Raw genomic sequence first — 11,801 nt, 5'->3', positions numbered from 1 at the left:
GCAAATCAACTGGAACGTGCAGATGAATCCAAGTATAAATGTGGAATAATGTTGTATTATACAGTTTAGGCAGGAGTGTCATGAGAATCACTCTATTAACTTGCTGTGTACATGAGGTTAGATCACATATAAACAAAGCTAGTATGTTTACTTCAAACCAGAGGTGCTGCCTGGAAATGTAGCATCAGTTTTTATGTATTTAGCTGCTTCTCAAGCACATTTTCTTCTCCCTCCCTGTTGGCTCCACCCTCCTCCAATTGCAGTACTTTTGAGTCCCAAAATGCTGAGGCAGGTGAAGGAAAAGTGCTCTCACTTGACTGGACCTGCAGTGAGCAGTAGAAAGTAAAATGTAAAACTCATCCAGGAAGGCCAATTAGAGGTTGGACTTTTTGGACCAGCAGAGTCTCCATTCTGGGCTCAGGTGTTCCAGTGTGAGGGCCATGAATCTTCCCTCCTGGACTGTGGACGCTCAGGGTCTGGAAACACCTGCTCACCTGGCAAATCAGTTGGACTCATCTGCTCAGGTGGAGCTTTGGTTCAGGTCCTCCTCCATCCTGTTGCATATTCATGTATTAATGATGCTCTTGTCTCTGCTCAGATGCTGATGATGTCAGGTTGGTGGGAGGACCAAACCACTGTGCTGGTAGACTGGAGGTGAAACACCTGGGAGAGTGGAGAGCAGCAGAGACAGACCGGTCCTGGACCCTGAAGGAAACAGCTGTGATATGTAGACGGCTGGACTGTGGTTCTGCTGTCTCAACACAGCAGAGAGACGAGTCCTCAGAACGACTCGTGTGGTTCATCGACTCTGAGTGTGTTCAGTCTACATCAACACTGAAGGAGTGTGTGAGATCATGGAACTCTCCTGGTTTCACCATCCTGGAAATCACCTGCTCAGGTAACATTATTGACACTAACAGTCATGTGACTGAGATCCAGGACAAGTTGTCTTTGGCTGTTTACATGAACACAAATATTCTTCTATTATTCTGACAATGATGATATTCCATTTTTTAACCTTTATTTAACCAGAAGAAACTCCCTGAGTGACTCACATTTGCAGCACCACTCTGATAATGTTCACAAAAACCAAATCAAGCTGCTCAGTTCATCTACTGAGGGCCTTGCTCAAGGGCACCTCAGTGGTGTTCATGAGGGAGGCAGCAGTGCTGCTTGTAGCTCAATCCTGGTGAGACAAAGGTGAAGTGTACTGATGTTTCCAGTAGCTTTTTAATCTGTTCAGCTTTCAGTTGTATTTTAACATAATTTACTGTCTCTCTGTTTCATTTTTGTGTTCAGAAAAAAACCTTCAGAGCTAAAAGACAGATAAATGAAATCAGTTCTGAATAAAAACACAAATTTTAAACGTCAGATGTGCAACATGAACAATCTTCAAAACAATGAATCACAAAAATGAGTCATGTTCACCCATAGTGTGCTCATGTGGTGAGGTAGAGAAGCTAACAAGACTGAGAAACAGTTGTGACCAAAGCTCATGGTTTTAGACTCCATTGGTTTCCATCAGTCTGCAGGTGAGCCCACTCACTGTCTCAGTCACACCCTCAACCTCGTCCTGTCGTATGGAATTGAAGCCGAATATCAAGTTGTATTTCCACAGAACTCTTTTTAATCCCCGTCCCAATCTGTCCATCAGTCTCTTCAACTTTCTCTCTGTCTTTACATCTGTCCCTCTCTTTCCTTCTGTTTATCTGTCTTCCTCCATTTTCTGTCTTGTCCTGCTCTCCTGCTCTCTTTCCCCCTGCTATTCAAAGCAGAAGGCCGTTCCTGTTGAGCCTGGATCTGCTCGACGTTCCTGCCTGTTAAAAGGAAGGCTTTTGTCACTGCTTTTGTGCCTGCTGATGGAGAATTGTTGGGTGTAGATTCATTGAAGAAGTTTGGTGCTGGACCTGCTGTACTTGTAAAGTGTCATGAGAGAACTTTTGTAGTGATTTGGCTCAATACAAATAAAAGTGACTTGACTTGACTGATGTCAGCATAGCCTTTACCTCAACACACAGATACAAAAACCCCACCCAAAACACAGAACATGGCATCAAACAGATCAATGACAGAAGACCTTGTTCTCATTCCAACTTGGCGCTTCAAAGTTTTGAATGATTCCTACATGTGAGTAGCCTCGACTAAAAAAGGCCTTAAGAAAATAAAAGCTCACAGAGTTTAACCTCAATAACAGCCTATCGGATTCATTTCCACTCCTTCTTCCTGCCTCTCCTGATGATTGAACTGACAACCCTCCCATCACAAGTTCACTTCTCTATGTGGTCAGGATGCTGATGTAAACCAGAGATTCCAGTTGAGTTCTCTGATTTAGAAATATGGGATATTAAATCCTGGGATATTAGGTTCAGTGAGAAATGAGCAGGAATATTGTTTCCCAGTTTCAACAATCACATGAATTTTTCCAAGGAGGATAAATTCCGAGGAAATCTTTTTTCCTGTCTCATTTACAGGATTTGCTAGTTAACATGTCAGAGGCATGAACAGGTGAGTTCATGTTGACATGAATTCATTCTCATCATGAATCTGCCTCTTGTTGTCTTTTTCAGAGTCTGTCAGGCTGGTGGACGGGTCGGACCTTTGCTCTGGCAGACTGGAGGTGAAATCTAACCAGCTGTGGTCCTCGGTGTGTGAAGAGGACTTTGACATGCAGGATGCAGAGGTGCTGTGTGGAGAGCTGAGATGTGGGACACCTTCAGTCCTGGAGGGGGCACTTTTTGGACCAGCAGAGTCTCCATTCTGGGCTCAGGTGTTCCAGTGTGAGGGCCATGAATCTTCCCTCCTGGACTGTGGACGCTCAGGGTCTGGAAACACCTGCTCACCTGGCAAATCAGTTGGACTCATCTGCTCAGGTGCAGCTTTGGTTCAGGTCCCCCTCCGTCCTGTTGCATATTCATGTATTAATGATGCTCTTGTCTCTGCTCAGATGCTGATGATGTCAGGTTGGTGGGAGGACCAAACCACTGTGCTGGTAGACTGGAGGTGAAACACCTGGGAGAGTGGAGAGCAGCAGAGACAGACTGGTCCTGGACCCTGAAGGAAACAGCTGTGATATGTAGACGGCTGGACTGTGGTTCTGCTGTCTCAACACAGCAGAGAGACGAGTCCTCAGAACGACTCATGTGGTTCATCAACTCTGAGTGTGTTCAGTCTACATCAACACTGAAGGAGTGTGTGAGATCATGGAACTCTCCTGGTTTCACCATCCAGGAAATCACCTGCTCAGGTAACATTATTGACACTAACAGTCATGTGACTGAGATCCAGGACAAGTTGATTTTGGCTGTTTACATGAACACAAATATTCTTCTATTATTCTGACAATGATGATATTCCATTTTTTAACATTTATTTAACCAGAAGAAACTCCCTGAGTGACTCACATTTGCAGCACCACTCTGATAATGGTCACAAAAACCAAATCAAGCTGCTCAGTTCATCTACTGAGGGCCTTGCTCAAGGGCACCTCAGTGGTGTTCATGAGGGAGGCAGCAGTGCTGCTTGTAGCGCAATCCTGGCCAGACAAAGGTGAAGTGTACTGATGTTTCCAGTAGCTTTTTAATCTGTTCAGCACTCAGCAGGATTTTAACATAATTTACTGTCTGTTTCATCCTTTTCTTCAGGAAAAACCCTCAAGTGCTAAAAGACAGATAAATGAAATTAGCTCTTTTTTTAAACGTCAGATCTGCAACATAAACAATCTTCACAACAACGAACCACAAAAATTAGTCATGTTCACCCATAGTGTGCTCACGTGGTGAGGTAGAGAAGCTAACAAGACTGAGAAACAGTTGTGAGAGAAGCTCCTGTTAGCATAGCCTTCATCTCAACACTCAATCAAGTTCATTGATTCCCATAAATTGACATCAAACAAATGAAACACAGAGTTCCTTGTTCCAGTTCCAGCCAGGAGCTTCAAATTGCTGCCTGCCAGATGTGCAGGAACTTAACTGGATGCTCTTCAATATAAAAGCCTCAACTCCTGAGAATTGCCTTAACAAAATAAAAGCCCACGGGAAATTTTCCCTCAGAAATGGACCGACATTAGAGTCATTTACACTGCTTCTTCCTGCAAATCCTGAGGATTGAACCAGCAACCTTCCAATCACAAGGCAATTTTCTTTCCTTTTGGTAACATGTTAGGGTTTAGGGTTGAGGATGGTGTGGGAGACCCAAATGCAGACAATTTTGGGGGGTGCACAAAAGAGGTTTATTGAAGCTGGGTGACTGGGGGCTGGACGTGGCGTGAGGGCGAAGGCTTGAGACGTGGCGTGAGGGCGGAGACGTGGCGTGAGGGCGGAGACAAGACGTGAGGCTGGAGGCTTGACCGGTGACTGATGAACTTGACAGTATACAAGACAGAACAATCAGCGACGACAGCGACATCATCAACAACGACAACATCAACAATGACCCAACAACCTAACAGGGGAAAACACACGGGTTAAATATGAGAGGGGAAACAAGACACAGGTGGTGCAATCAACCAGGTGAGACACATGAGGTAATCACAGGAGGGAGGTCAGGAAGACAGGACATGACTACAAAATAAAACAGGAAGCACGAGACAGGGATCGTGACATAACCAGTGCTCAATTTTGCAAGGGTCCAGAAGGTGATGAAAACCAGAGATTCCAGTTGTGTTCTCTGATTGACACATGTGGGATATTAGATGATATAAGATCATCAGGGCGGCTCTATGGGGAAGCAAGATCTGTCTCAAACAAATGTCCTGCCCCCTCAAATCAAAATTTTAGAAGTTAAAAAAAACACATTTTGATATACAGACAAGATTGATATATTATGAGTTGACAAAATTATCTGCAGTCGCGGAAAAAATGCAAAAAAAAGTGCGTGATACAGTCTCAGCTTCCTCTCATCTCCCTGTCACTCAGCTGCACGCACATCTGTATTTGTAGAGTCAACTGAGGACCAGCCCGTTGTTCTTCTCACTGTTTGACTCTGTAAGAGAAGTGTTTCTTTCTGGATCCCACAAGCACCACAGTGAGCTGGTCTGCTGCATGGAGCCAACTTGATTTTATTTATTTATTTATTTCCTATTGATCGGTTTTATTTTTCAAGACTTGGTGAAGGGATTTTTCTTTAATAACCTGGCCTACCCTTTTAGTTTTGTTGATATTGGCAATCATGATAAGTGTAATTGTTGGGTTTGAATATATTTGATACAGGCCATCCAATGAAGGTAGATGTCAAGATTTAGTTGTTGTCATCCGAAGAAATGTTTTTTTTTTTTTTTTAGTTTTTGTTCTTTTCTCTTTTTAATTTTGCCCCGAGGTATTGCCACCTCATCAGGGTCAGGGGGTTTGTGGGCCTCAGTGACCTGAAGAGTTACACCAGCAGAAGCTTAGCCTTCAGGTGGGACAAGTGGGACCAAGTGGGACCGGTCTTCGGGTAAAGGTCTGATAAAGAGCAATCAAACTACATGATAATATCAGTTATCCAGAGAACCACCTACCCCCCCCCCAACACCGCCACCACACCATTTCCCCACATCTGTTGCCGCCCTTTGCCCCCTTCACATTTCCATTTCATGGAAATCTATGTTTTCCTGTCTCATTTCCAGGGTTTGCTAGTTAACATGTCAGAGGCATGAACAGGTGAGTTCATGTTGACATGAATTCATTCTCATCATGAATCTGCGTCTTGTTGTCTTTCTCAGAGTCTGTCAGGCTGGTGGACGGGTCGGACCTTTGTTCTGGAAGACTGGAGGTGAAATCTAACCAGCTGTGGTCCTCAGTGTGTGAAGAGGACTTTGACATGCAGGATGCAGAGGTGCTGTGTGGAGAGCTGAGATGTGGGACACCTTCAGTCCTGGAGGGGGGACTTTTTGGACCAGCAGAGTCTCCATTCTGGACTGAGGTGTTCCAGTGTGAGGGCCATGAATCTTCCCTCCTGGACTGTGGACGCTCAGGGTCTGGAAACACCTGCTCACCTGGCAAATCAGTTGGACTCATCTGCTCAGGTGGAGCTTTGGTTCAGGTCCACTTCCGTCCAGTTGCATATTCATGTATTAATGATGCTCTTGTCTCTGCTCAGATGCTGATGATGTCAGGTTGGTGGGAGGAGCAAACCACTGTGCTGGTAGACTGGAGGTGAAACACCTGGGAGAGTGGAGAGCAGCAGAGACAGACTGGTCCTGGACCCTGAAGGAAACAGCTGTGATATGTAGACGGCTGGACTGTGGTTCTGCTGTCTCAACACAGCAGAGAGACGAGTCCTCAGAACGACTCATGTGGTTCATCGACTCTGAGTGTGTTCAGTCTACATCAACACTGAAGGAGTGTGTGAGATCATGGAACTCTTCTGGTTTCACCATCCAGGAAATCACCTGCTCAGGTAACATTATTGACACTAACAGTCATGTGACTGAGATCCAGGACAAGTTGATTTTGGCTGTTTACATGAACACAAATATTCTTCTATTATTCTGACAATGATGATATCCCATTTTTAACCTTTATTTAACCAGAAGAAACTCCCTGAGTGACTCACATTTGCAGCACCACTCTGATAATGGTCACAAAAACCAAATCAAGCTGCTCAGTTCATCTACTGAGGGCCTTGCTCAAGGGCCCCATGGTGGTGGTAGTGAGGGAGGCAGCAGTGCTGCTTGTAGCTCAATCCCGGTGAGACAAAGGTGAAGTGTACTGATGTTTCCAGTAGCTTTTTAATCTGTTCAGCTTTCAGTTGTATTTTAACATAATTTACTGTCTCTCTGTTTCATTTTTGTCTTCAGAAAAAAACCTTCAGTGCTAAAAGACAGATAAATGAAATTAGCTCTTTTTTTAAACGTCAGATCTGCAACATAAACAATCTTCACAACAACGAACCACAAAAATTAGTCATGTTCACCCATAGTGTGCTCACGTGGTGAGGTAGAGAAGCTAACAAGACTGAGAAACAGTTGTGAGAGAAGCTCCTGTTAGCATAGCCTTCATCTCAACACTCAATCAAGTTCATTGATTCCCATAAATTGACATCAAACAAATGAAACACAGAGTTCCTTGTTCCAGTTCCAGCCAGGAGCTTCAAATTGCTGCCTGCCAGATGTGCAGGAACTTAACTGGATGCTCTTCAATATAAAAGCCTCAACTCCTGAGAATTGCCTTAACAAAATAAAAGCCCACGGGAAATTTTCCCTCAGAAATGGACCGACATTAGAGTCATTTACACTGCTTCTTCCTGCAAATCCTGAGGATTGAACCAGCAACCTTCCAATCACAAGGCAATTTTCTTTCCTTTTGGTAACATGTTAGGGTTTAGGGTTGAGGATGGTGTGGGAGACCCAAATGCAGACAATTTTGGGGGGTGCACAAAAGAGGTTTATTGAAGCTGGGTGACTGGGGGCTGGACGTGGCGTGAGGGCGAAGGCTTGAGACGTGGCGTGAGGGCGGAGACGTGGCGTGAGGGCGGAGACAAGACGTGAGGCTGGAGGCTTGACCGGTGACTGATGAACTTGACAGTATACAAGACAGAACAATCAGCGACGACAGCGACATCATCAACAACAACAACAATGACCCAACAACCTAACAGGGGAAAACACACGGGTTAAATACGAGAGGGGAAACAAGACACAGGTGGTGCAATCAACCAGGTGAGACACATGAGGTAATCACAGGAGGGAGGTCAGGAAGACAGGACATGACTACAAAATAAAACAGGAAGCACGAGACAGGGATCGTGACATAACCAGTGCTCAATTTTGCAAGGGTCCAGAAGGTGATGAAAACCAGAGATTCCAGTTGTGTTCTCTGATTGACACATGTGGGATATTAGATGATATAAGATCATCAGGGCGGCTCTATGGGGAAGCAAGATCTGTCTCAAACAAATGTCCTGCCCCCTCAAATCAAAATTTTAGAAGTAAAAAAAAAACACATTTTGATATACAGACAAGATTGATATATTATGAGTTGACAAAATTATCTGCAGTAGCAGAAAAAATGCAAAAAAAGGTGTGTGATACAGTCTCAGCTTCCTCTCATCTCCCTGTCACTCAGCTGCACGCACATCTGTATTTGTAGAGTCAACTGAGGACCAGCCCGTTGTTCTTCTCACTGTTTGACTCTGTAAGAGAAGTGTTTCTTTCTGGATCCCACAAGCACCACAGTGAGCTGGTCTGCTGCATGGAGCCAACAAAGACCTTCAATGTTGTTGGTTGTCGAGATCTGGATGGATGTTTTATTTTATTCTTTATTTTATTTATTGAGTTATTTTCTATTGATTGGTTTTGTTTTTCAAGACTTGGTGAAGGGATTTTTCTTTAATAACCTGGCCTACCCTTTTTGTTTTGTTGACATTGGCAATAATGATAAGTGTGATTGTTGGGTTTGAATATATTTGATACAGGCCATCCAATGAAGGTAGATGTCAAGATTTAGTTGTTGTCATCCTAAGAAATGTTTTTTTGTTTTTTGTTTTTGTTTTTGTTTTCTTTTTTTAATTTTGCCCCGAGGTATTGCCACCTCATCAGGGTCAGGGGGTTTGTGGGCCTCAGTGACCTGAAGAGTTACACCAGCAGAAGCTTAGCCTTCAGGTGGGACAAGTGGGACCAAGTGGGACCGGTCTTAGGGTAAAGGTCTGATAAAGAGCAATCAAACTACATGATAATATCAGTTATCCAGAGAACCACCTACCCCCCCCCCCCAACACCGCCACCACACCATTTTCCCACATGTGTTGCCACCCTTTGCCCCCTTCACATTTCTATCTGCCCCCTTATCTGTGAGTGTCTAGAACCGGCCCTGTTGGATCACATGAATTATTTCAAGGAGGATAAATTCCTTGGAAATCTGTGTCTTCCTGTCTCATTTCCAGGGTTTGCTAGTTAACATGTCAGAGGCATGAACAGGTGAGTTCATGTTGACATGAATTCATTCTCATCATTAATCTGCCTCTTGTTGTCTTTTTCAGAGTCTGTCAGGCTGGTGGACGGGTCGAACCTTTGCTCTGGAAGACTGGAGGTGAAATCTAACCAGCTGTGGTCCTCGGTGTGTGAAGAGGACTTTGACATGCAGGATGCAGAGGTGCTGTGTGGAGAGCTGAGATGTGGGACACCTTCAGTCCTGGAGGGGGGACTTTTTGGACCAGCAGAGTCTCCATTCTGGGCTCAGGCGTTCCAGTGTGAGGGCCATGAATCTTCCCTCCTGGACTGTGGACGCTCAGGGTCTGGAAACACCTGCTCACCTGGCAAATCAGTTGGACTCATCTGCTCAGGTGCAGCTTTGGTTCAGGTCCTCCTCCGTCCTGTTGCATATTCATGTATTAATGATGCTCTTGTCTCTGCTCAGATGCTGATGATGTCAGGTTGGTGGGAGGAGCAAACCACTGTGCTGGAAGACTGGAGGTGAAACACCTGGGAGAGTGGAGAGCAGCAGAGACAGACAGGTCCTGGACCCTGAAGGAAACAGCTGTGATATGTAGATGGCTGGACTGTGGTTCTGCTGTCTCAACACAGCAGAGAGACGAGTCCTCAGAACGACTCATGTGGTTCATCAACTCTGAGTGTGTTCAGTCTACATCAACACTGAAGGAGTGTGTGAGATCATGGAACTCTTCTGGTTCCTCCATCCTGGAAATCACCTGCTCAGGTAACATTATTGACACTAACAGTCATGTGACTGAGATCCAGGACAAGTTGACTTTGGCTGTTTACATGAACACAAATATTCCTCTGTTATTCTGACAATGATGATATTCCCTTTTTTAACCTTTATTTAACCAGAGGAAACTCCCTGAGTGACTCACATTTGCAGCACCACTCTGATAATGTTCTTGAAAACAACACAAGCTGCTCAGTACAGCCACTGAGGGCCTTGCTCAAGGGCCCCATGGTGGTGGTAGTGAGGGAGGCAGCAGTGCTGCTTGTAGCTCAATCCCGGTGAGACAAAGGTGAAGTGTACTGATGTTTCCAGTAGCTTTTTAATCTGTTCAGCTTTCAGTTGTATTTTAACATAATTTACTGTCTCTCTGTTTCATTTTTGTCTTCAGAAAAAAACCTTCAGAGCTAAAAGACAGATAAATGAAAAAAATTTATCTCTTAGAAAAACAACAATTTTAAACGTCAGATGTGCAACATGAACAATCTACACAACAACGAACCACAAAAATTTGTCATGTTCACCCATAGTGTGCTCATGTGGTGAGGTAGAGAAGCTAACAAGACTGAGAAACAGTTGTGAGAGAAGCTCCTGTTAGCATAGCCTTCATCTCAACACACAATCAAGTTCACTGATTCCCATAAATTGATATCAAACAAATGAAACACAGAATTCCTTGTTCCAGTTCCAGCCAGGAGCTTCAGTGTCTTAAACAGGATCAGCACACATCAGGAAAACCCTGTTTAACCTCACTTCATTCTGTGAAGGCATCAAATTGCTGCCTGCCAGATGTGCAAAACAGGAATGTAACTGGATTCCCTTCAAAATAAAATTCTCAAATCCTGAAAATTACCTGAACAAATTAAAACCCCTCAGGAAATTTTCCCTCAGAAACAGACCTACATGAGAGTCATTTACACTGCTTCTTCCTGCAAATCCTGAGGATTGAACCAGCAACCCTCCAATCACAAGTTAATATTTCTTAACTTCAAGCCACCAGTGCTCAAATTTGACAAGGGTCAAGATGGTGATGAAAACCAGAGATTCCAGTTGTGTTCTCTGATTTACACGTGTGGGATTTCAGATGATATAAGAGCATGTGAATTATTTCAAAGAGGATAAATTCCTTGCAATTCTATATTTTCTTTTTCATTCTCAGGTTAAATTCCTTGGAAATCTGTGTTTTCCTGTCTCATTTCCAGGGTTTGCTAGTTAACATGTCAGAGGCATGAACAGGTGAGTTCATGTTGACATGAATTCATTCTCATCATGAATCTGCCTCTTGTTGTCTTTTTCAGAGTCTGTCAGGCTGGTGGACGGGTCGAACCTTTGCTCTGGCAGACTGGAGGTGAAATCTAACCAGCTGTGGTCCTCGGTGTGTGAAGAGGACTTTGACATGCAGGATGCAGAGGTGCTGTGTGGAGAGCTGAGATGTGGGACACCTTCAGTCCTGGAGGGGGGACTTTTTGGACCAGCAGAGTCTCCATTCTGGACTCAGGCTTTCCAGTGTGAGGGCCATGAATCTTCCCTCCTGGACTGTGGACGCTCAGGGTCTGGAAACACCTGCTCACCTGGCAAATCAGTTGGACTCATCTGCTCAGGTGCAGCTTTGGTTCAGGTCCTCCTCCGTCCTGTTGCATATTCATGTATTAATGATGCTCTTGTCTCTGCTCAGATGCTGATGATGTCAGGTTGGTGGGAGGACCAAACCACTGTGCTGGTAGACTGGAGGTGAAACACCTGGGAGAGTGGAGAGAAGCAGAGACAGACCGGTCCTGGACCCTGAAGGAAACAGCTGTGATATGTAGATGGCTGGACTGTGGTTCTGCTGTCTCAACACAGCAGAGAGACGAGTCCTCAGAACGACTCATGTGGTTCATCAACTCTGAGTGTGTTCAGTCTCCATCAACACTGAAGGAGTGTGTGAGATCACGGAACTCTTCTGGTTCCACCATCCAGGAAATCACCTGCTCAGGTAACATTATTGACACTAACAGTCATGTGACTGAGATCCAGGACAAGTTGTCTTTGGCTGTTTACATGAACACAAATATTCCTCTGTTATTCTGACAATGATGAGATCCTGAATTTGATGAGGGTCATGTTGATGATGTGAAATACGGAATCCAGATGTTTCACTTTAAGCAGAGAGACCAAGTT

Source organism: Aulostomus chinensis, chromosome 4 (assembly GCF_037954235.1).
Source record: "Aulostomus chinensis isolate RoL2024-O1b breed Wild chromosome 4, RoL_Achi_v1.0, whole genome shotgun sequence".
In the NCBI taxonomy this organism is placed as follows: Eukaryota; Metazoa; Chordata; class Actinopteri; order Syngnathiformes; family Aulostomidae; genus Aulostomus; species Aulostomus chinensis.
The sequence above is the reverse complement of the archived record's forward strand: the minus strand, read 5'-3'. Positions refer to the sequence as shown.